Here is a 25,154-nt window from a genome sequence, read left to right on the forward strand (position 1 = left end):
TGGAAAGAAAGACAAGCTTCATTAATGCCATGTCTTATCAGGTTTAAAAAATATGGAAAAAGAAAACCAGATCAAATAGACCATGTTCTGAAACTCAAACATTGCTTAGAAATCTCCTGATAAGACACTTACTGGCTGAGGTTTTGAGCCATTTATAAAGTAGCTGAAGAAAATCAGCTCAAAAAACATCCAGGAAGTTGTAGTGGTGGTCCTGCACAGAGTAGAAAAGATACAAAAATAAATTAGCTTTACATATTGGAGTCCTGTTTTCTATATTAGCAAAATCTGTTATCTTTAAACATCTGTCATTTCACACAGGCGTTTATTAGCTTACACAGGAGCTGAGCTCTGCTTTAATCGATTCCTGATTGGAAGGCGTCCTCAGGAATCGAATCAGGGTCTCGTAGGCCAACTGCACACCAACTGCATCCTGTTAAAGCAAACGAAAAAATCTCTGTAACTCACTTTGGCTATGGCTGAGAAACTGAAATTATTTCCATCACAAAAATGATACAGTCTTTCATCATTCTGAAGTCACCTGGTTGTTAGCTGCTGCCAGTCGCATGACCATCTTCTTTCCAGCCATGAACAAGAAGTTCTGCTTGTGGATGCTGGCAAGCAGAGTCTGAATATAAGACAGCACACAATATAAAAGTTAAAGCAGAGTGGACTTTACCTGCGCAGTAACAGCAGCTGAATAAAGGTTTTACTCACAGCAAACGCCTCACGAAGCGCGGGCACCTTCAGGCCGATTTCAGTCACCCCTCTGTCTGAAAGATGGCAGCTAAGAAACAAGAGATGTAAATGTTTAGTGTATATTAAACATACAATACACTGTTACATCATTAAAGAGTGAAGAGGATCGTACCAAATAAAGGGCACCTCCAACTCCTCTGGGTTAAGGCGCTCCTCACTCTCCTGCAAGCCAAATCATTAAATCATTAAAACTCACACAGTAAATTTTACAGTATCCGAATCAGGGGAATAGCAGCATATGTAGATACACATCAGGTCTGAAAGTCTGAATTACCTCACAGTCGTTGTGATCATAGTCCCAAGTGGAGGTGAACATCTGTCCATCTTCAGCCACATACAGCAAAGTGCAGGTTACCGTTGTAATGGTTTGCTGTTGAATAAAAAAAATATCCACACTGAAGACAAATAAAAGCACAACTGACAAAATTCTAAAAGTTACTAACTACAAGATACACTTCATGACAGTGCAATAAATTTACCACAAAATAATGTGGCACGACGAATGATGTCTCCATTCGGTTACAGGAGATGAACTCTGTAACCCTCCCAGATTCAGCCTTAAGAGAACAAATTAAAGTGAACACAATTAGTCACTGCAATTAACAAAAGTTTTGTGATGCCACAACGAATAATCCCTTACCTGTATGCCAGTGAAACAGTTCTCTATGGAGGACTCATAAGGGAATCCCTGCAAATGACAAAAAGCTGAAACTCAAGATCTATTTCACAAACGTGAGCGTCTAATAATCATCAAGGTCAATTCTCTTCCTCAGAGTAATTAAGTCTGTGATTACCATGTGATTCAAGCTGCTCGTCTTGGTGGATTTAAACCAACAAAGACGGCTCTGTGGGCCCCTTATCATCCCCAGGAAGTATGTTTTCATTTCCACTGACTGAAAATAGAGAAACAAAACTAAACATTAGAACTTGTAAAGACGGGTGTTTGTGTGTTTGTATCTCAGCTGCTGCACTGTAGAATACCTTCAACTGGGAGATGGAGGCCTGTGCAGAGAGGAACTGAATATTACACCAAGCGCTGATCAGCTCACCAGCATCGAGCGGCTGTGAAAAGTAGAGCAGGAAGATCATGAGTGCTTCTGATCACAGCAGTTTCATACTAATATTCTGTCACTTAGAAAAAAACAGAAAAACAGGTGAAGGGTCTTGAGGTTGTTCTGTGGGCAGCAGCTGGATGTTCGGCTCAACAAACTTAAAACACACAAACACAATTAGTCACTGCAGTTCATAACATTTTGTGATGCCACAATGAATAATCCCTTACCTGAATGCCAGTGAAACTCTCCTTATCACTGGTATAATAAGGGAATCCCTGTAAAAGACAATTAGATGAAACTCAAGATCTACAACCACATTTCACAAAAGTGCTCTTCTAAAGGGGAGTATCTGCTGATTCCTCCAGCACATCCACAGGCTCTGCAATAGATTATTTTTCTGTGACTCAGAATTATGACTCTTCAGTTACACAATATCAAACTTTCCTATTAATGCATAAAAGTTAATAAAGCAGTGAGTTTGATAATTAGTTAACTTGTGAAGAAACAGAAAAATTGTAGCAGTCAGATTGTGTAAATTCACTGTACATGTGACCTGATTAAACTCTGTAAAACCTCCTGCCCCTGTCCACCACCCAAATCTATAAAAAATATTATACTGTATAATTATTAAAACCTTTATACTCACTATGATATTGTGGAAATGAAACCATTAGTGAAGTTCTCTAGGTAGATACCATACACCGCTCAGCCATAACATTATGACCACCTGCGTAATATGCTGTTGGTCCCCTTTTTGCTGCCAAAACAGCCCTGACCTGTCGAGGCATGGACTCCACTAGATCCCTGAAGGTGTGCTGTGGTATCTGGCACCAAGATGCTAGCAGCAGATCCTTTAAGTCCTGGAAGTTGCGAGGTGGGGCCTCCATGGATTGGACTTGTTTGTCCAGCACATCCCACAGATGCTCGATTGGATTGAGATCTGGGGAATTTGGAAGCCAAGTCAACACCTCATTCTCATTGTTGTGGTCATCAAACCATTCCTGATCCATGTTTGCTTTGGGGCACGGTGCATTATCCTGCTGAAAGAGGCCACAGACATCAGGAAATACCGTTACCATGAAAGGGTGTAGATGGCCTGCAACAATGCTTAGGTAGGTGGTTCATGTCAAAGCATCATCCATATGGATGGCAGGACCCAAAAGGTTTCCCAGCAGAACATTTCCCAAAGCATGACACTGCCTCCGCCAGCTTGCCCTCTTCCCTTAGTGCATCCTGGTGCCATGTGCACACACACCCGTCCATCTACGCCATGTTAAAGAAAACTTGATTTATCAGACCAGGTCACCTTCTTCCATTGCTTCGTGGTCCAGTTCTGATGCTCACGTACCCATTGTTGGTGCTTTCAGTAGTGCACAGGGGTCAACATGGGAGCCCTGACTATGCAGTCCCATAAGTAACAAACCGTGATTTACTGTGTATTCAGACACCTTTCTATCAGAACCAGCATTAACTTCTTCAGCAATTTGGGCAACAGTAGCTCGTCTTGTGGATCGGACCACATGGGCCAGCCTTCACTCTCCACGTCCATCAGTGAGCCTTGGCCGCCCATGACCCTGTCACTGGTTCACCACCGTTCCTTCTTTGGACCACGTTTGATAGATACTGACCACTGCAGACCGGGAACATCCCACAAGAGCTGCAGTTTTGGAGATGCTCTGATCCAGTCGTGCAGCCATCACCATTTGTCAAACTCGCTCAAATCCTTACACTTTCCCATTTTTCCTGATTTTAACACATCAACTATGAGGACAAAATGTTCACCTGCTGCCTAATATATCCCACACACTAACAGGTGCCATGATGAGGAGATCATCAGTCTTATTCACTTCACCTGTCGGTGGTCATAATGTTATGGCTGATCGGTGTACATCTGTAACCATGCCCTTTAGCGCGAGAGCTGATTAATCAGTAGTCTAAGTATGATTTAGTATAAAACCAGTAGTCAGGGTTGTTAAAAGTGACTTTTTAATGGGGATGAGTATTATATTGTGGAAATAAATGAAATTCTCATTGGTCAAGCTCATCAACTCGTTCAGGATTTTAGTGTGTAATGTAAAACAACAGCCAAGTTCACTAGCAGCTTAACTAACATTAGGCTAAACATTATATTTATATTATATTTACCGATAAAATGTGTACAAATTACAACAAATAGACATGTAGATATAATTAGTCCAACTATTACAGTGTAATTTAAATCGGTAAAAAATCGGCTAAAGTCCGCTAGCGCGCTAGCTAGCGGATCACAAGGCTAATCATGATTTAGTGTAAAACCAGTAGTCAGGGTTGTTAAAAGTGACCTACTAACAGGGTAAATATTTCATTGTGGAAATAAAATAAATTCTTGACCTTCTTCTTCTTCTTCTTCTTCTTTATTCTTGAAGCTTAAGGATTTTATTGTGTCATTTAAACCAGTAGCCGAGTTCGCTAGCACGATAACTAGCATGATGCTAACTGTGTAAATGAAATGATTAGCGAAGTTCTCTAGGTAGATAACATACATCTGTAACTAAGTCCTTTAGACCTGACTAAATCACTAGTCTAGTCATGATTTAGTGTAAAACCAGTACTCAGGGGTGTGAAAAGTCACCTTTTAAATGGGTAAATATTATATTATGGAAATAAACTAAATTCTCGTTACCCGAGCTCATCAACTCGGTTCAGGATTTTAGTGTGTAATTTAAAGCAGCAGCATGTTCACTAACAGGTGAACTATTATTAGGAGAAATATCATATTCACATTAATATAACCAATAAAGTGTTAAATAATTACAACAAATATACAAGTTCTCTCGGTAGATATGATTAGTCCAAATATTACACTGTCATTGAAATCACTAAAAATCGGCTAAAGTCCGTTAGCGCGCTAGCTGCTGAATCACAAAGCTAAGCACGATTTATTTTATTAAAACCAGGAGAAGGGGTTGTTAAGAATGGACTTCTAATGGGGTAAATATTTCATTGTGGAAATAAAATAAATTCTTAAACCGAGCTTAATGATTTTATTGTGTAGTTTAAACCAGTAGCCAGGTTCGCTAGCACGGTAACTAGCATTAGGCTAATTCACGGCAAGATGAGGTGTCTTGTGTGCTACATAACATTAGACTGTAACACTGTCACTTTAACATGATTTATTGTAGAAACAGTGTGGCATTAAAGGATAAAGATCATCCTACCTTGAGGACACTGAGTGTGTTCAGCAGGAGCAAATTATAAAATGTAAAATATATAATTTGTAAATGCATTTTTTACGGACTTCACTTCCTGGTTCCCGTACAGTTCGGTTTTTCTCGGAGGTTTTCGGTAGATGCCGTAAACAGGAGTTTTTTTTTTTTTTTTTTTTTAAGGTCGTATCGTCTTTAAACTGGTCCTACAGCTTGAATTCTAACTGTACAGCTACATGCTGCCTTAAACTTCAGCTATGCTTCACTCCCTGGGCTTCCCGGACATTTCAGCTCATTATTATGATTATTATTATTATTTATTCATTATTGAATTTTGTTACTAGTTAGTGCTGGTTTATACTAGTTAGTGCTGGTTTATACTGGTTTATACTAGTTAGTGCTGGTTTATACTAGTTTATACTAGTTAGTGCTGGTTTATATTGGTTTATACTAGTTAGTGCTGGTTTATATTGGTTTATACTAGTTAGTGCTGTTTTATACTAGTTAGTGTTGGTTTATACTGGTTCTGAAGGTCGCAAGATTTGGATTATCTTTTGGCATTTTTGCTACACCCCTGTTTCGGATTTCTCTGTACTCCACTACTGGATTTGACTCCTACACCGACTCTACAGCGCAGCGATGATGAACTTCGGGGGAGGAGCCGAGCCTCAGCACCCGGATGTGGATCCCGAGCCCGGATGGAGCGGACTGTACGACCCCTGGAACGGTGAGTTACTGAGTTTCCTCTTTTTCACTTAAGTATAAAGTCTTTTAAACACCGCGTTATTACATAAAACCGCAATCAGGAATATCGTTTTATATGATTAGATGGTTTTGAGGAATTCTGTTCGGCTAATCTTTATTCGGCTAATCGCTTTACGTACCCGATCAGTATGCTAAAGCTAGCGGACAAAATGGCAGACTCCAGTGAAACGAGCAGGGAAGAAGAAAACAGTGTTGATGTTTTCAGATATGTTAACATCAGCTTTTCATAAAAGTCCCAATGTTTACTTAACGTTTGCTAAAGTTTACTAAGTCAAGCCGAGGAGTATTAGCAAAGATTAGCTAGACGGCTAGTTAGCATGTAGCTAAGTAATTGTTTTTCAGTGTTTATAGTTTTTTTTTGATGGGGTGAATAGAATAAGTTAAAATACTTACAATAACATGAAGTAACTTATTATTTTAAGGATTTTTCATTGTCCGTGTTTGTCGAGTTGTTAAAGCGGAGAGAGAAAGGGGCTGTGAGGAAAGGCAGCTAGCTGAACAAAACCAATCGGTACAAATAAATGGAGCTAGTGTGGCAATGTAGAGTGCAGCTTAGGCAAAAATATCAAGCTGTTTGTTTCAATTCTGTTCAGCAAGGTTTTGTTTCTAGCTGTCGTGAATAAAATAGTTAGGAGTAGTGTAATTTACGATAAAGGGTGAATTTTTGAGAGGAGACACAATTGGACTCAAAGGGGATGTGAACCACTGGAGTAAGAAAGTGCTAAAGTAATAGACTGTAATAGAAATGTATTTTAATCTGCATTTTTTGGGGGAAGATATTTTTAAGCATTGAAATAAGTGCACAGTGTGACTAACAGTGAAGCCGTGATACTGGAAGAGCCCTGTATAACACCTATAAATGCAGCTAAAATGTAAATACTGAGTTTTTAATGCAGTGTTATAGGAAGATTACAGTAATATAACTTGTGTAAATACTTCTTGTTTTGATAGTGAGGCTTTCCTGCTGTATAAAACATACACAGTGCTATTAAAATAAAACCCCATCCCCTTTGAGGAGGCCACCACCTTCAGGGAGTCCACAGCCTTCAACAGTTCCTTTGCCCCAGCCTTATTTCAATATCGACATCCACAACATTGTGGCTGGTATGTACTATGCTCCTGCCACAATGATAACTCTTGTCCCACGCCAGGGCATAAGGAGGAGGTGGGACGAAGAGGATGGCAATCAAGAAGCCCCTCTGAGTAGACGGCAGCGTGTGGATCCTGATGGGGAGATGGAGTTCATCAGGACGCCTGGACTTGAGGATTTAGAGAGTTTAATCAGTCACATGTACAGTGAATTTACACAAGCTACTAATGCTACAATTAGTCTGTTTCTTCACAAATTAACTAGCTAACTAACTCACAGGTTTATTAACTTTTAAGCATTAGAAAGAAAGGAGAGAAAAATTTACAAGGTCTCTCTCTCTCTCTCTCTCTCTCTCTCTACTACCTTATAAATTTGGCCATTTTAATGTTTTACATTTAACAGAAAATATTAGTTGTAATTAAACTTACATGAAACTAATTTATTGCAGAAGCTGTGGATTTGCTGAGAGAATCGTCAGATACTCCCTCAGTCCTCCAGGTATGTGTCAGTAAAATATTTTAACTACATTTGAAACGTGTAGGCTGCTTTTGTCTAAGTGTGTGTGTGTGTGTGTGTGTGTGTGTGTGTGTCTTAAGGTTGTTGAGACAATCCTGCCGCAGCTACCCACAGAAACTCACTCCACATCTTCAGCTGTTGTTCTGGTAACCAAACCTGTCATTTATTTACTAAATCTGATCTCTGGATTTTCCAAGTGACAGAATGTTTGAAAGTGTTAGTGTGAAACTGCTATGATAAAAAACACTGATGATCCTCATCTTCTACTTTTCACAGCCCCTCAGTGCTGGTGAGCTGAACAGCACCTGCTGTAATGTTGAGTACAACACTGCAGACTCCTCCAACTCCCAGTCTGGGGTATTGTACAGTGCTGCAGCTGAGATACAAACACACACACATCCTTCTTTACAAGTTCTAATGTTTAGTTTCTCTATTTCTAGGCAGTGGACGTTAAGGGATACTTCCTCGGGATGATAAGGGGTCCTGAGAGTGGTTTTTGCTGGTTTAAAACCACCAAGACGCGCTACTTCGACCAGCTGGTAATCACCATCTTTGTTACTCTGATGAAGAGAATTGATATTAATGATTATTAGATGAACACTTTTGAGAAGTAGATCTTGAGTTTCAGCTAATTGTCATTTGCAGGGATTCCCTTATCAGACCACCATCGAGGACCATTTCACTGTCATACAGGTGAGGGATTATCTGTTGTGGCGTCACAAAACTTTTGTTAGTTGCAGTGACTAATTGTGTTCACTTCAAATTGTTCTCCTAAGTCTGAATATGGGAAGGTTACAGAGCTCCTTTCCTGTAACCGGGTGGAAACCATCATGGAGCCACTTGAGGATTATGTGGTAAATTTATTGCAATGTCATGAAGTCTTTATTGTAGATAGTAACTCTTGGAATTTTGTACACATATGGGTCTGCAGTGTTCATTTATATATATTTTTTAATTTAACAGCAAACCTTTAAAAAGGTGTCCTGCACGTTCCTGCATGTGGCTAAAGATGGTCAGGTGAACACCTCCACCTGGGAGCAGGAGCAGGTTGACTCTCCCCACAGTGATTCAGAGGAACAGTACGACTCTGAGGTAATTCTGTGTTTCAGACCTGATGTGTATCTACAGATGCTGCTATTCCCCTGAATGGGAGGCTGTAACATTTACTGTGTGAGTTTTAATGATTTATTGCTAATGTGTCTTGCAGGAGAGTGAGGAGAGCCTTAGCCAAGAGGAGATGGAGGTGCCCTTTACTTGGTACGCTTCTCTTCACAGTTTAATGGTATAAAGGTGTAATGTATGTTTAATACACTAAGCATGTAAATCTTTTGTTTCTTAGGGACCATCTTACAGAGAGAGGGGTAACTGATATCGGCCTGAAGCTGCATGCTCTCCGTGAGGCGTTCGCTGTGAGTAAAACCTTTGTTTAGCTGCTGTTTTTGCTCAGGGGAAGTTCACTCTGCTTTAACTTATATTATGTGCTGTCTTATATTCAGATTCATCTTACCTGCATCCACAATCAGAACTTCTTGTTCGTTATGGGGAAGAAGATTGTGATGCCTCTGGCATGTCCTATGTAAGCTTATAAATGCTTGTGTAACATGACAAATGTTTAAATCTAAAAGATTTTGATGTGATAGAAAACAGGACTCCATTATGTAAAGCTAATTTCTTCTTGTAACTTTTCTCTTCTGTGCAGGTCTACCACTACAACTTCGTGGACATCTTTTTGTTGGATTGTGACAGTGATGATGTAATTTGTCTATAGGATCAGCTTACAGATCTCGCTGAAGTGCTGTTTACTCAGCCCCCGGAGTTCTACCAAGACCCAGCAGCCTTAGCCAGCAAACTGAGACCTTTCCTCAGACAGAGTGTCCAGAAGATGATGGACATCCCTCTATCCTTGTCTATATAGATAACTGCTAATAGTAATTAGTATAAATAGTAGCTGCAAATAATATTGTTGTAAATAAACTTATAGTTGTATAGTGTTTATATAGTTTACTTTAGTAAATGTTTTCATTTGCTCCTATTACCGTCTCATTCTGATTATTTTTAGTCATCAGTATGTCTACTGTATAACTGCAATAGTGTGAATGAGAGTACATTCCTACACACCATAAAGTCTGATCATCTTTATTTGCACTGACCTTCATCAGTGATGCTGCCACTGCTGGAGCCACCACTACTTTTAGAACATGGTTGGGAAGAAGCAGAAGACAGGGTTTCACCAATTAGAGGCTTAGGAGTTGGGGATGGCGATGGAGTCAGGGTAGGGGATGTACTCTTAGATGTGGAGGAATTCCCAGACTGAGGTCTCTTTTTCAGATCAACCTTCTGTGGAGATTGTAGGCTAGTGTTAGGTTAGATTGATGGAAATGAACAATACTCATAAAACACACTGACTTGGTACAGTTAATATATAGTAGTTTCTATCAGAGATACACACTCGCTCACTTATTAAGACTATTTGTACAGTCCCCTCTGAAAATACTCAAATGTTTTTTTTTATACTTTGAAGACAATTTGGCTTTAAGTTCCAAAAAAGTATATAAGGCTATAGACCAGAATTCTCAGATTTCATTTCCAGATATTTACATCTAGATGTGTAAACAACAACCTGTTATTTTTTCCACAATCAAAATACTGGACATGTGACTGGTGTGTCCTGTTGCACAGATGTCCTGTGCTGACTGAATGAATGTTACTGATACTGAACAATTGGGAGAGCTGGTACAGTTCACAAAGTCTCAGAATGATTTTGCTCTCTGGTCAGCTCTCCTCATTTCTCTAGCTGGTCATTTAAACTCAGTAAAGATGAATGTTTTGCCTAGATTTAAAAAAAAATTACATAGAAAGAACAACTGGTTGTGAGTAATTCTGCTTAGTTTCATGATTTTGTGATGCTCAAACGGCTCACAACAAATTTTTACATTTATCAGTCCATTGACTGGACATGGTTTTGGCCTGACTCCTGCAGTACTAGACTATGTCCACTAGAGGCTCTTTCACATTTATTTTAATTTCTTTACAATATGGTTTCATTTTCACAATTCATATATACAGAGTCAACCAAAAATGTATATACACTTCAGGAGAAGAAAAATAGTATGATGTAAATTATATTAGTATAATATTAATAATATTATCATAATATCATCATATATATCAATCTATAACGTATAGCAATAAATTTAGTAACACAATACAATATTGGGCCCATAGTGCGAGGGCCCGTCATTGCTGCTTGCAGCTATATTTATTATTTTTTCTGATTATGTGAATTCTTCTTCTATAGTTGGTCAGTCTAATCATTAGGATGTCCTTATAATTGTGGCTTGATCTTGATCAAAAGTGTATTGAGTACAAGTATGTGCACTGTGTATACATAATTTATATTAATGTTTTGTTTGCTTATTTAAACGATTGTGATTATATTTAGTTAGTTAGTTAGTCAGTTATTTAGTTAGTTAGTTAGTTAGTTAGTTAGTTAGTCTCTAAACTCAAATTCAGTTTCTTCTGTACATATTTGACATAGACTATTTTTTGGTTTGTATAACTGTATATATATAATCAGAAAGAGGACATTCTTTAAAAAAGAGAGATTTGATTTGAAACCTGAACTGCTATCAGGTCCATGCTGAACACCTTCTGACCAATCCAAATCAAGTATAAATTTTAATCTCAATACTGCACATACAGTCTTATGCAAAAGTTTAGGCACCCCTTGATAAATAACAGATTTTGGTGATTTTTTAATTGAAAAGATGTTAACACCGTCTCTCTTGGAAATGGAAAAAATGCACAATATTTTCAGCAAACATTGATGCATAGTTACTTCTTATGCCATAAATTGAACAAAAATAAAAAATAAAAACATTATTATGGCACTGTGCAAAAGTTTGGGCACTCCAAAAGTTCCAGAGTCTCAGATTCTTTTTACAAAGTTTCAGACCTTAATCAGCTCGTTAGATCTGATGCATGGCAACAGCTGTCATTAGTAAATGCCAATTTCAAAGCTTTACAAATACTTTGACTCTTCAAACCTTCAAACACTTGCGGACATGCAACAACCATGGGTTCCTCCAAACAGCTGTGTAAGACTCTGAAAATGAAAGTTATTGATGCCCACAATGCAGGAGAAGGCTACAAGAAGATAGCAAAGCGTTGTCAGCTTGCAGTTTCCACAGTGAGAAATGTAATTAAGAGATGGCAGTTCAGGGGAACTGTGGAGGTCAAGATGAGATCTGGAAGACCAAGAAAACTCTCGGAGAGAACTGCTCATATGCTGGTCAGAAAGACAAATCAAAACCCCCATTTGACTGCAAAAAACCTGCAGGAATATTTAGCAGACTCAGGAGTGGTGGTGCAGTGGTGGAGCGATGCTTGCACAGATAAGACCTTCATGGAAGAGTCAGCAGAAGAAAACCTTACCTGCATCCCCATCATAAAATCCAACGTCAGAAGTATGCAACACAACATCTACAGAAGCCTGATGCATTTTGGAAACAAGTGCTGTGGACTGATGAAGTTAAAATAGAACTCTTTGGCCACAATCAGCAAAGGCATGTTTGGAGAAAAAAAGGAGCAGAATTTCATGAAAAGAACACCTTGCCAACTATTAAACATGGGGGTGGATCTATCATGCTTTGGGGTTGTGTTGCAGCCAGTGGCACAGGAAACACTGCACGGGTGGAGGGAAGAATGGATTCCACTAAATACCAGCAAATTCTGGAAGCAAACATCACACCATCTGTACAAAAGCTGAAGCTGAAAAGAGGATGGCTTCTACAACAGGACAATGATCCTAAACATACCTCGAAATCCACTATGGAGTACCTAAAGAGACGCAAGCTGAAGGTTTTGGAATGGCCATCACAGTCCCCTGATTTAAACATCATTGAAAATTTGTGGGTAGATCTTAAAAGAGCTGTGTATGCAAGACGACCAAAGAATATTACAGAACTAGAAGCCTTTTGCAAGGAAGAATGGGAGAAAATCCCAAGTACAAGAATTGAAAGACTTTTAGCTGGCTATAAAAAGTGTTTGCAGTGGTGATATCTCCCAGAGGAGGTGTTACTAAGTACTGATTATGTAGGGTGCCCAAACTTTTGCACAGTGCCACAATAATGTTTTTATTTTTTATCTTTGTTCAATTTATGGCATAAGAAGTAACTATGCATCAATGTTTGCTGAAAATATTGTGCATTTTTTCCATTTCCAAGAGAGACTGTGTTAACATCTTTTCAATTAAAAAATCACCAAAATCTGTTATTTATCAAGGGGTGCCTAAACTTTTGCATACGACTGTAATTATCAAATAAAAGTCTATCAAGCTGTTATCCAGAAGTCTGAAATAATGTTTCTCTTAAGTGTTTTAATTCAAATCCATATTTTGGTGTGATTTATACACATGGGTTTGTCCATTCTGACTTTTGGACGCTTTATTATGTCCATTTTATGATGAAACAGGAAAAGACTTTGAAAATCATCTGTCATTTTCTGATCATGTTAAATATCAACACAACTAGACTGAAATATACAGGTAAGATATGCAACTAATTGTAACATGAACAGAGCAAGATATAAACTGATATCTACTGGTTTCCTGTCAGGGTTGTGGACTGTTTTCTGCCCACTAGAGGCCCCCACTGCCTTTTTGTTGGTGTCCAGTCTCTGTCATTATGTCTAATAGGTGTCTCCTGTGCTTTGTTTAGGTTTGTGTATTTAAGTCACCCTTTTCCTCCACAAATACTTTGCTTAGTGTTTCCTGTACCTTGATTAAGTCTAGGTCAGCCGTGTGCTCTGTTTTATGGCCTTGTCCTTAAAAGACTTTGTGCATCTGGTATAGTTCTTTGTTTTGATTGATTGACAAGTGCTCTTTTGAACGCCTTATGGATTTATTTTGTGGACTAATTAGAATGACTTTTTGGAAGTATTGACTTTGTTTTTTGATTAGACTCCTGTGAACCTTTTGTATGCTTTTGGATTAACCTTGTGGATTTTGGGGATTTATTCTTTGGAACTACTGTCAAGTCTTTTGAGCTGACTTGTTGGATTTGTTTTGTGGATTATTTGACCTGCATTATTATCTAATTAAAGATAAGTAAACATTTCTCCAGAACTGTGATCTGGTTATCTGCATTTGTGTTCAGCCCCCTTTGATTGTGTTCAAGTTTTCTCACTAGTCTTGCCCTCACTCACCGCCATAACCCACTTTTTTATATAGATATATTCATTCAGAGATCTAGTGAAGACCACACCTCTATGGGTCAGGGCTGCAGGGCTATTTTGGCAGCAAAAGGAGGACTAACAATATTAGGCAGGTGGTCATAATGTAATGGCTTAAAAGTTTATGCATGTATATACACTACTGTTCAAAAGTTTTAGAACACCCCAATTTTTCCAGTTTTTTATTGAAAATTATTCAGTTTAATGTCTCATTGCTCTCTGAAATGAAAGCATAGTACAAATAAGCAATTGGAGTTAAAAAAGAAATCATGGAATCAATTTCTAGACCAAAATGTATTCTAAACTTTTGACTCATCGAAGTAGCCACCTTTGGCAGATCTAACAGCTGAACACACTCGTGGCATTCTTTCTACAATAGAAATCAAATATTCTTCAGAAAGTTCTTCCCAAATCTGTTGCAGAAGTTTCCATAAATGTGTGGCACTTGTAGCTTTGCTTTCACTCTTCTGTCCAGTTGATCCCAAACCAGCTCCATGGGGTTTAAGTCTGGAGACTGTGCTGGCCACTCCATGTTTTCAAGCTTACCATCTTGTTCTTTTTTCCTGAGGTAGTTCTGGCATAGCTTGGACTTGTATTTTGGGTCATTATAGGATGAACCCCTGACCAACTAGGTGCATACCAGAGGGTATTGCATGGTGCTGCAGAATGCTGTGGTAGCCGTTTTGGTTCAGGGTGCCTCTCACTCTGTACAAGTCACCGACCCTGGATCCAGCAAAACAGCCCCAGACCATCACACTTCCTCCTCCATGTTTGACAGTTGATGCCACACACTGTGGAACCATCCTTTCGCCTACTCGACGGCGTACAAAGATCCTGCGTGATGAACTGAAGATTTCAATTTTTGATTCATCAGTCCATAATACCTTCTTCCAGTCTTCAGTAGTCCAATGGCGGTGTTTCATGGCCCAGGCAAGCCTCTTTGTCTTATTCTGACGTCTTAGTAATGGCTTTCTTGCTGCAACTCGTCCTGTCAAACCTGCAGCTCAAAGTCTTCTCTTCACAGTTGAAACTGAGACTTGCTTACTACGACCACTATCAAGCTGTGCTTGAAGCTGTTGTCCTGTGAGCTGCCTATCACACAAGCTGTTCACTCTCAGAAATTTGTCCTCTGATTCAGTTGTGGCTTTGGGTCTGCCAGACCTCTTCCTGTCAGAGTTTGCCCCAGTTTCTGAGTGCCTTTTGATGGTGAAGGAAACTGTACTCACTGACACCTTGACTTTCTTTGCAATTTCTCTGTAGGAAAGACCTACATTTTTAAGTGTTATGATGGTCTGTCTCTCTTCCGTTGTTAATTGACTTTTTCTCGCCATTTTTGTAGCAACACGCTACTTTCTGCAGTACAATACTGTTCAACTGATGCTCACGAGGGTATGGTACCACAGTGTGTTCCAACACTGCTTTTATGCAGACAGAGGGGGTTGTAAGTAATCCAGAAAAGCTGGAAGACCTGTAGGAATTAGTAGCACCAGCTTTCAAGGCTTGATCAACCTCCATTGCTGCAGAACAGCTTTAAATTGTTAACCCATTTTGTGTTCCCTGAAAAAGGCCTTTTTGTATAATTCTGAAATGTACATTATTCTTCAGTTTTGGGTAACCTTACCTTTTTTTTAACCTCTGGCAGTTCACCACTTACCTTTGTACCATTTCAAGCTATTCATTGGACTTGAACGACTTGAATTGCAATAAATAACTGGAAAAATTGGGGTGTTCTAAAACTTTTGACCGGTAGTGTATGTGTGTGTATATACACACACTTTACTGTGCAAACAGTGTGTATGTGTAAAAATAAGAATTAATAAGAAAAAAAGCTCAGATATTTAGAGACAGACCTTTTTTATTTATATATCTATTATAGAAGTCAGTATGAGTGAGAGTGAGGGGAATCACCTAGTCCCACCCCCTGTGAGGAGTCCATCCCCTCTCAGGACCCCATCCCCTTTGAGGAGGCCACCACCTTCAGGGAGTCCACAGCCTTCAACAGTTCCTTTGCCCCAGCCTTATTTCAATATCGACATCCACAGCATTGTGGCTGGTATGTACTATGCTCCTGCCACAATAACTCCTGTCCCACGCCAGGGCATAAGGAGGAGGCGGGACGAAGAGGATGGCAATCAAGAAGCCCCTCTGAGTAGACGGCATCCTGTGGATCCTGATGAGGAGGTGGAGTTCATCAGGACGCCTGTCCTAGTCCCCACTTGGGTAGTTAGTATTTTTGTGAACGAGATGTAACTTTAAAAAGCTCAGTCTTCACCTCATGTTCATCACCTCGTATTCATGATGTAAGGTATGTATCTGTGGTAAGTATGTGTGGTAAGTATTTCACCCCTAGATTTCAGCATTAGTCTCATCTCTATCATAATCTATAAATGTAAACATTTTAATGATTGTAGAATTGTAGAAAATGTCTGCTGGTTTTTACATTTAGTTTTTGTTAAATGTATAGGATCTTTAGATTATTAATGTTGTTTTATTTCCTGTGTATTAGTCTAATTTACGTTAATAATATAATTATATTAATATAATTTGCATTGTTGTTGATTTATGCATTTCTGTAAATATGTAAATATTACATTTTTAAGATTAAGATTTTTTTTCAATAAGTTATAAAAATGTAGTGTACTCCCACCCCCCGAATCCCCCCCATTCCCTTCTAAACCCCCTAAACACCCCCACCCCCAAGTTTAGAGTTTATTAAGATATTTATACCACAGCGATTTCCCAATGATAGCAATGTTTCATTTATTAAACATTAATGTTACATACAGTAAGCATTTCATAAAAATGTCACATCAACCTTTTTAAGAATCACTTTATTAAACAACAGTCAGTTTTTAAATTCATTCATCGTCTCAGATTATGTCTGGCATACACGTATTTATTTTAGAAATAATTATTATTAATATTAACGTATAATAAATGCTACTAAAATAATGCTAAAGTGATCATACTAAAATGTTTTAAAATAATGCACACATTTCAATTAGATTCAAGCATTTTGTTGTGGTATAAAATACGTTAATATCTGTAATAAGTTTAAAGTTCGTCATTGCTTGTAAATAGTTATAAATAGTTAATAAATTATTTTTTTTGTTCAGTACTCGTGTCTCCAGTGTCATAAAAAAAATAAAAACACATCATAAGCATTTCTCATTTATTTCTCATATAATTACACTGTAGAAATTCTCCATCTGCTGGAACTTTGGTGTTCAGAAGTAATTCCACTGTTTTCCTCTCACAAGCAAATACTTTCTAGCCAACAGTCTAAACCTGTTAAATCTGTAGAACTAATGATCTGGTGTTGTTGTAATGCCAAATAAACTGATAACAAGTGAAGCTCAAGATGTGATTTTAATTGTACATGTTCAAGTTCATTCACAAAGGTGATTGCAGCATGTTGGTCAAGTGATCAGTTCATAGATGAGACGTAGGAACTAACGCACCATGAGGAAGAAACTTCAGAGTTCAAAGCAGCATCAGCTCTAAATATGGAGGAAAAGCTGTCAGAGAGATGTTGTGGTCAGATAGACACCAGGGTTTATACATTATTAAAAACAAACTGGTCCATCTGTGGTGAAAAACACTGGCAGCTGTGGTTGCTAGAACTTTCTAAAAATGATTGTTACTGTTTATATATATACAGTATATCACTCATGGGATCAGTAAAGTCTATCTATCTATCTATCGATCGATCAATCCATTGTCAATGTGTGAATATACTTTGCCCCAAAAAAAGGGAAAAGCATTATGAGTCAGAAATATATTTTGTTCACTACTTGTGTGTTATACCACATTATAACATGAACTGAAGTTTATTAACAGACTTGACATGAACACCATGTACCTCATAGTGCATACACAAGCACACCCTTCACATCACATGGCACCATGGCTCTACTTTCTTTTTGTACATACACGTCCTAGACTATATCAACACATTTGTCTTTAAAAACAGACAATAACAATTTACTACTTTTCCAACTCATCCCAAAACATTTTTTTTTACTTTTTTTGTATTATATTTAATACACTACACTCACTGTACCACTTTCCCAAATAACACAACAGCCAACCAAAATAAATAAATGAATAAATAAATAAACCCTTAACAAAAAATCCACAGCATCTTTATCCAGATTCATTGGGGTTTTACAGATTTAACCTCTGGCATACTCTTCAGACACAGAAAGGCTTAATGTTAACAGACCTTTGAGATATTTCTGATACTACTGTTGAATTTTCACTTGCTCTTAACCCTGTTCCTGAAGTGTCACAGACGTTTTGTCTGACAGCTCTTCCACATCCTGCTCAGTATTCATTCATTTTGTTGCTTTTAACTGATCTACATGCTTTTTGTAGGACTTGCCCTTTCCCCAGACCAGGTAAGTAACTGGACCTAATGGCCTTCCACTTCTCTTCCCTTCCCCTGAACTGCTTCACATGTACCTTCTGCTGTGGATAAAATACTCTCACATGAACTGGACTTCTTATTTGCGTTTGCTGCTTTTCCTGCATTTGAGAAGAGAACTGTGGCTGTATCTGTGATAGCCGCCTTCTAATTTTTCTTTTCAGAAACAATTCAATTGGGACTGAAGTATTTCTGTAACAGAAAAATAAATCTGTCAATGCAATGTGGAAGTGTGATGCCTAATTGTTTTTGCTTGTCCAATGACTGCTTAAAGGTTTACAAATTGAGGCCCATTAGCCGAATCAATTACCTTCAGTAATCTATAGCTGGCAAACATACTACACATCACCTCAACTGTTGCTTTAGCAGTAGTAGTAGTCATTAGTGTGATTTCTTTGGCACATAAAATAAAGATCTCTGAGCGTTTTCAAAATGTCAGCTAGTAGTGTTTCAGACGGTCTTTTTGGTGCCAATAAATCTGTGAGGAATGAAATAGTCTTTGCACCTACCATAGACAGAAAAAGTGTTGCGTGTTGTTTGCTTTCTTCGATTCCGCTGGCTTATTGTGCGAAGTGCTCTTCATAGCTTCTACAAAACACAGGCCCGATTCTGCTTCGTTGCCAAATTGTTGTCACTGGGCGGACACCTGGAATTTCTGAGCTGAGGAAGAAACCACGTTATAACAAACTGAAGTTTATTAACAGATTCTATGAACATGATGCACCTCATAGCGTGTACACAAGCACACACACCTCACGTCACATACCACCATAGCTCTACTTTTTTTAATACATACACATCAAAGATTATGTCAAGATATTTGTCTTTATATTCGTTTTTTATATACTTTTTAAATGATCTTTAATACGCTACAAATAGCTTAAAATTAAACTGATAAAAAAAGGACATGCAGTCTTCAAAGGATAAATTCATAGTTCACTTCTGGCAATAATGTTCTTTATGTGTTGTGCTTAGGGATGGTATGGATGTCTAACAGGAAGTAGATTTACTTTCAAACCAAAAAAATTCATAGTCTGGATTTATTGATGAGCGCACCAGAGAGGATAAAGTAAACAATAATCTCTGGTAATGTAGTACTTGTTTGGAATGAAGACTTGTTTATTCTCAGCCCATTTGATGCTCCATGTAGTTACCGTATGAATATGAACCTCCAACTCCCTACAACCTAATCTGAAAGAAGTGGGCACTTATAATAATTATATAAAATATTAAATCATCATTAAAACTTTCTTGGTAGACAGATCATAATTCATGATGTCATCACTTACAGTTTCCTATTTCCACCTTTTCTCTCTTTTAATCTGTGCACAGTTCCACTTGCAGTACTGTTTCCTTTCCACTCTCTAACTCTGCACTACTGTGTGGTCCTCTTACTGCCGTCTCACGTTTTCCTAAAAGTAATTCCATTGTCCGATTGTCCAATTATTACAAATTTGCTCCCAGTTTCGAAACCATTTTAGCCTCCAACGTTTGCCACTGGTTTCACCTATTAATTGTAGTCCTATATCCCCCTGGATCCATTAATTATTATTTTTTCTGATTATGTGAATTCTTCTTCTATAGTTGGTCAGTCTAATCATTAGGATGTCCTTATGATTATGGCTTTATCTTGATCAAAAGTGTATTGAGTACAAGTATGTGCACTGTGTATACATAATTTATATTAATTACAATGTACACCATCTTGGCACCTGTTAGGGGGTGGGATATATTAGACAGCAAGTGAACAATTTTGTCCTCAAAGTTGATGTGTTAGACGCAGAAAAAATGGGCGAACGTATGGAGAAGAGGCAAATTATGCCTAAATTAACTGCAGCTCTTGTGGCGTGTTCCCGGTCTGCAGTAGTCAGTATCTATCAAAGGTGGTCCAATGAAGGAACAGTAGTTTATGGCAGTGAGTGAGGGCAGGACTAGTGAGAAAACCTGAACACAATCAAAGGGGGCTGAACACAAATGCAGATAACCAGATCACAGTTCTGGAGAAATGTTTACTTATTTTTAATTAGATAATAATGCAGGTCAAATAATCAAAACAAAACAAAACAAATCCAACAAGTCAGCTCAAAAGACTTGACAGTAGTTCCAAAGAATAAATCCCCAAAATCCACAAGGTTAATCCAAAAGCATACAAAAGGTTCACAGGAGTCTAATCAAAAAACAAAGTCAATACTTCCAAAAAGTCATTCTAATTAGTCCACAAAATAAATCCATAAGGCATTCAAAAGAGCACTTGTCAATCAATCAAAACAAAGAACTATACCAGATGCACAAAGTCTTTTAAGGACAAGGCCATAAAACAGAGCACACGGCTGACCTAGACTTAATCAAGGTACAGGAAACACTAAGCAAAGTATTTGTGGAGGAAAAGGGTGACTTAAATACACAAACCTAAACAAAGCACAGGAGACACCTATTAGACATAATGACAGAGACTGGACACCAACAAAAAGGCAGTGGGGGCCTCTAGTGGGCAGAAAACAGTCCACAACCCTGACAGGAAACCAGTAGATATCAGTTTATATCTTGCTCTGTTCATGTTACAATTAGTTGCATATCTTACCTGTATATTTCAGTCTAGTTGTGTTGATATTTAACATGATCAGAAAATGACAGATGATTTTCAAAGTCTTTTCCTGTTTCATCATAAAATGGACATAATAAAGCGTCCAAAAGTCAGAATGGACAAACCCATGTGTATAAATCACACCAAAATATGGATTTGAATTAAAACACTTAAGAGAAACATTATTTCAGACTTTTGGATAACAGCTTGATAGACTTTTATTTGATAATTATGTGCAGTATTGAGATTAAAATTTATACTTGATTTGGATTGGTCAGAAGGTGTTCAGCATGGACCTGATAGCAGTTCAGGTTTCAAATCAAATCTCTCTTTTTTAAGAATGTCCTCTTTCTGATTATATATATACAGTTATACAATCCAAAAAATAGTGTATGTCAAATATGTACAGAAGAAACTGAATTTGAGTTTAGAGACTAACTAACTAACTAACTAACTAACTAAATATAATCACAATCGTTTACATCAGCAAACAAAACATTAATATAAATTATGTATACACAGTGCACATACTTGATCAAGCCACAATTATAAGGACATCCTAATGATTAGACTGACCAACTATAGAAGAAGAATTCACATAATCAGAAAAAATAAAAATTAATGGCCCCAAGTTTCAGAAAATATGCCAGTATTACCCTTTATTGTGTACCTAATTTTATCCAAATGAATGAAGCTCATAACATCTTACTGCCAGTCATCAAAAGATGGAGGGAGAATTTGTTTCCATAGCAGAAGAATATGCCATCTAGCTAATAATGTTACCGTTAAACGTGACTTTATTGGATTACCCGCAGAACTGGCGAGGAGTTCACCAAATCGCTCAGTTAATAACGGCCGGGAACGCTTCCTCAACGGAATCCGAACACGATCACTGATTGCAGCCAGCAGCATGTTGGTGTTGCGTTCATTTCGATTCACTGCGCAAAACGTTACATAACCAAAGCCACAGTACCATTGACCTCTTCAACTTAAATTGTACTTAATCTTCTTGATGAACTGAGGTGAACTCTCTCAGCGTTGCTAAGCCTAAATGCTACAGTTTTACCTACTTCCAGTCCTATGTGACAATTCTAACTACTTTACTAAATGTACTACAGTACATTAACAACTATAGTGTTTTGAGTACATTCTATGTGTTGATTGGTTCTTAAAGTACATGTCTTGTGGCCAGCCCAGCAGGAGACTCCAGAGTGTGTAAAGGCCTGACATGAGCACACCATGGTAACTGTTAGAAAAACACTAACTGATTTGTCATCACTTATTTATTTGTAGGCGATATTGGAGTAGTGTTTGGATATTTTATTTCTGGATTAACTTGATTTGTCTAACGCTTACTCTATCTCCTTGCTATAGCTCTCAGTGTGTGACTGAGAATGCAGAACACTGGTTTCAGCTGTGAGTGCTGTGATCATAATTTGGGCATGAATCAGATCGTCTCGGGATATAGCGCTAACAAAGACTACAGCCATTCCGATCATGTCTAAATCGAAAGCCAGAGGGCCGCCAGAAAGCATAGCGCTACGTATAGCGGCTGCGTTTTCGGAATCCCAAAACGATCACTGATTGCAGCCAGCGGTGTGTTGGTGTTACGTTCATTTCGATTCATTGCGCAAAAACGGTATATAACCAAAGCTACAATACCACTGAACTCTTCAACTTAAATCGTTCTTAAGCTTCTTGATGAACTGAGGAGAACTCTCTTTTGGCTTATTTTCTCTCTCGGTGTCGGTGAGTGTCAGTCCCAGTGTCAATAGAACTAATCATGTAGTGTATCCGGGTTGCAGGATTTTTTAATTTATTTGTTTGTTTTTTTTTATTTAAAAAGCACAGAAGGTATCATTTGCGTATGAATCTGTTCGTCTCTCGATATAGTGTCAAAAAAGACTACAACTATTCCAATCATGTCTAAATCAAAAGCCACTGCACCAGGCCAGAGGGGGCGCCAGAACCCATATCACAACATGTAGCAGCTCCTTTTACCTGCCGGCCCAGGTGTGTGGGGTGCTGTGATCGTATAGTGGTTCGTATTCTGCGTTGTGGCTGCAGCAACCCCGGTTTGAATCCGGGTCACGGTATTAGCTTTTCCACATCACCGCTGAACGCTAGGCATGACTTTTGACCGCTGGCTGTTTGTCACTTGAAAAGCATAAACAGGTAGGACCCTGCTCCCCTTAAAACTCACATGGGCCAGTGGCGCAATGGATAACGTGTCTGACTACGGATCAGAAGATTCTAGGTTCAACTCCTGGCTGGCTCGGCTACCTTTTAAGAGCCCAGAGGTGTGCCCCAAACTCCAGCTGCCGAATTGCTGGCAGAGTAACACCTCCCACAATCCCTGAAATGCGGAGAGTCCTGTACTGGGAGGTACGCTGGCTTTCTGCACCAGGAACACCAGCCCATGCTCTGTCTAGCGGCTGATCTTCCACTGGAGTGACAGCTCGAGTAGCTGGATGTTCGGTCAGCGCTGGCCAATTTTGTGCTCTGCAATGCAAGGTCCCCATGCAAAGCTCTGGATGATACCTCGCCGGAAATCAAACTGCTTGGTGGTCGAGTAAAACACCGATCTCAACGCTCCTAGGGAGCCCTCCCATATGGTCTAGCGGCCAGGATTCCTGGTTTTCACCCAGGTGGCCCGGGTTCGACTCCCGGTATGGGAACATGACTTTATTGGATTGCTTGCAGAGCTGGCAAGTAGTTCACCAAATCACTCAGTTAATAACGGCCGGGAACGCTTCCTCAACGGAAACCAAAAACGATCACTGATTGCAGCCAGCAGCATGTTGGTGTTGTGTTCGTTTCGATTCACAGCGCAAAACGTTACATAACTGATTTGTCATCACTTATTTATTTGTAGGCTCCCATGGGCCAGTGGTGCTACTTGAAGAACGATAGTCTGGGTCAGCCGGCCAATCACAGCTCACCTGGGAAATCTTTCTCGCCCAATCACATCGGCCCGTTACATCTTTATTCCCCAATCCCTGTGCTGAAAAGATGGACAGACAATGGGGCCCGCCCACGGCAATCGATGGATCGTGCGCGCTAATGACGTGTCATTCAAGTCAAATGTATTCGCATAATTACAGTGTGGCACAGTAGCGGATTACAAACGAATTACTGCGTCAGGTAAGAGACTATGTTTTTTCAGTGTGGGATTTACCTTTTTATTTTAATAACTTTGTTTAACCTTTATTTTAGTAGGTTTTTATTTATCTTTACTTTAACGGTTGTTGTTTACACATCTAGATGTAAATATCTGGAAATGAAATGTGAGAATTCTGGTCTTTAGCCTTATATACTTTTTTGGAACTTAAAGCCAAATTGTCTTCAAAGTATAAAAAACCATTTGAGTATTTTCAGAGGGGACTGTACAAATAGTCTTAATAAGTGAGCGAGTGTGTATCTCTGATAGAAACTACTATATATTAACTGTACCAAGTCAGTGTGTTTTATGAGTATTGTTCATTTCCATCAATCTAACCTAACACTAGCCTACAATCTCCACAGAAGATTGATCTGAAAAAGAGACCTCAGTCTGGGAATTCCTCCACATCTAAGAGTACATCCCCTACCCTGACTCCATCGCCATCCCCAACTCCTAAGCCTCTAATTGGTGAAACCCTGTCTTCTGCTTCTTCCCAACCATGTTCTAAAAGTAGTGGTGGCTCCAGCAGTGGCAGCATCACTGATGAAGGTCAGTGCAAATAAAGATGATCAGACTTTATGGTGTGTAGGAATGTACTCTCATTCACACTATTGCAGTTTACCAGTCTCTAACATACAAAAGCCAACATGGTTGTGGACCATGAACGTAGACAGGGTATTGAGAAATGAACACATCTATCTACAAAATACATAGACCACCCTGAGCAAATTGTGTCAAGACATAGAGCAGGGTAAAGGTATAAACCATAGCTTTAGAAGTCCTCTGCAGAAAAGGGAGTACTTGCTGGAAGTACAGCCATCTCAGAAGTTCTCCATCAGTAAGAGCTTTATGTTGGAATAGCTAAATGAAAACTGCTGCTGAATATAAGCACTGCTCAATATTTGGGCAATACCACTGTTATTGTGAAGCATGGTGTTGGCAGGAGTACTTCTCAGTGGCAGGAGGGGAAAGACGGGTCAGAATTAAGGGAAGGGTGAATGCAGCCGAAATACAGAGAGGTTCTTAAAGAAAACTTGCTCCACAGTGGACACAGCCTCAGATTTTAAGACAAGGTTTAACCTTTCAGAACGACAACATGAATATATCCAAGATAACCCTGGAGTGGCTTTGGAACAAGTTTCTAAATGTCCTTAAATGGCCCAACCAAATCCCAGACCACATAGGACTTCAGTGAAGCAACATGAAGATGGCAGTTACACCTGTAGCCTGTAGAGTCTTGTCAAAGGAGACTTAGAGCTGTACTCAGTAAATTGTGCATAAATCATAAGTGAGAAGTGGATTAAATTGTTTCCAAACCTACAGTGTCAATGATCTTTACTTTTATTCCTTTTTCACAGATGAGCTGTCAGGTATACAAAGAAA

General features: G+C 38.8%; 2 non-coding genes across 2 annotated transcripts; both read left to right on the forward strand.

Moving 5' to 3' along the window:
* The first annotated feature begins 22,813 nt into the window (after positions 1–22,813).
* Positions 22,814–22,886, forward strand: trnar-acg (transfer RNA arginine (anticodon ACG)). Its single transcript has one exon. It is a non-coding gene; the product is annotated as a tRNA-Arg (tRNA).
* Positions 22,887–23,214: 328 nt separating this feature from the next.
* trnae-uuc (transfer RNA glutamic acid (anticodon UUC)) lies at positions 23,215–23,286 on the forward strand. Its single transcript has one exon. It is a non-coding gene; the product is annotated as a tRNA-Glu (tRNA).
* The last annotated feature ends 1,868 nt before the right edge of the window (positions 23,287–25,154 follow it).

Source organism: Hemibagrus wyckioides, unplaced genomic scaffold (genome assembly GCF_019097595.1).
Source record: "Hemibagrus wyckioides isolate EC202008001 unplaced genomic scaffold, SWU_Hwy_1.0 Contig42, whole genome shotgun sequence".
In the NCBI taxonomy this organism is placed as follows: Eukaryota; Metazoa; Chordata; class Actinopteri; order Siluriformes; family Bagridae; genus Hemibagrus; species Hemibagrus wyckioides.